Source organism: Aethalodelphis obliquidens, unplaced genomic scaffold, assembly GCF_003676395.1.
Source record: "Aethalodelphis obliquidens isolate GAN/ISIS:26980383/991018 unplaced genomic scaffold, ASM367639v1 scaffold55, whole genome shotgun sequence".
NCBI lineage: Eukaryota > Metazoa > Chordata > Mammalia > Artiodactyla > Delphinidae > Aethalodelphis > Aethalodelphis obliquidens.
In genome coordinates, this window is record NW_020837999.1 from 6762454 (window position 1) to 6763409 (window position 956).

The 956-nt window shown below is 40.7% G+C and overlaps 1 non-coding gene across 1 annotated transcript; it reads right to left on the minus strand.

Annotated features, from left to right (window-relative positions):
* Nucleotides 1–215: 215 nt before the first annotated feature.
* LOC113609319 (U6 spliceosomal RNA) lies at nucleotides 216–322 on the minus strand. Its single transcript, XR_003428601.1, has one exon. It is a non-coding gene; the product is annotated as a U6 spliceosomal RNA (small nuclear RNA).
* Between the last annotated feature and the right edge of the window lie 634 nt (nucleotides 323–956).

The window sequence follows — 956 nt, forward strand, 5'->3', positions numbered from 1 at the left end:
AAAAAATACCAAAATGTTCTCAGTGACAGAATTATGGATGCTTATTCTATTTGTCTCCCTGTATCTTCTATTTTTTCTTTAATAAAGATGTACTGTTTATGTAATAACATTTTAATTGAAGTATAATTGATATACAATATCATATTACTTTCAGGTGTACAACATAGTAATTATATATATTCATATATATTGAAATGGTCACTATGATAAGTCTAAAAATTATGGAATGCTTCACAAATTTGCATGTCATCCTCATGCAGGGGCCATGCTAATCTTCTCTGTATCGTTCCAATTTTAGTATATATGCTGTCAAAGTAAGCACTATAACAACATTTTTTTGTGTGTGTGTGGTACGCGGGCCTCTCACTGCTGTGGTCCCTCCTGTTGGGGAGCACAGGCTCCGGACGCGCAGGCCCAGCGGCCATGGCTCACGGGCCCAGCCCCTCCGCGGCATGTGGGATCCTCCCGGACCGGGGCACGAACCTGTGTCCCCTGCATCAGCAGGCGGACTCTCAACCACTGCACCACCAGGGAAGCCCTAACATTTTAATGACCATTTTATGAACAGGAGTATCCTCACTGAAGGTTTTCTCTCCAAAGGATGAGTGCAGGAGTATGAAGATGTCCTGAAGGTGAAGCTGAATGAGAAGTGCATATGTTCAGGAGGGATGTCTATCAGGAGAAATGACAAAGAACTCTTATATATGCTCCAAAAATGAATAAATGAGCAGAGATATTTTTAGGTCACCATTTGCTTCTATTTTGGGGGGCTTTAAAAATTCTTCATCTGGAGAAATAAGCATTCATAAATTTGGGGGTACGGGATGAGATGGAGTAGGGAAATTCAAACATTTTCTGGCAGCAACTTTACTTCTGTCAATGTTTGTTTATCTCATCACCAAGGGAAAATGGTTCACAATAGTCTCGACCATCAGAAACATCTCAGGCTTTCAAAA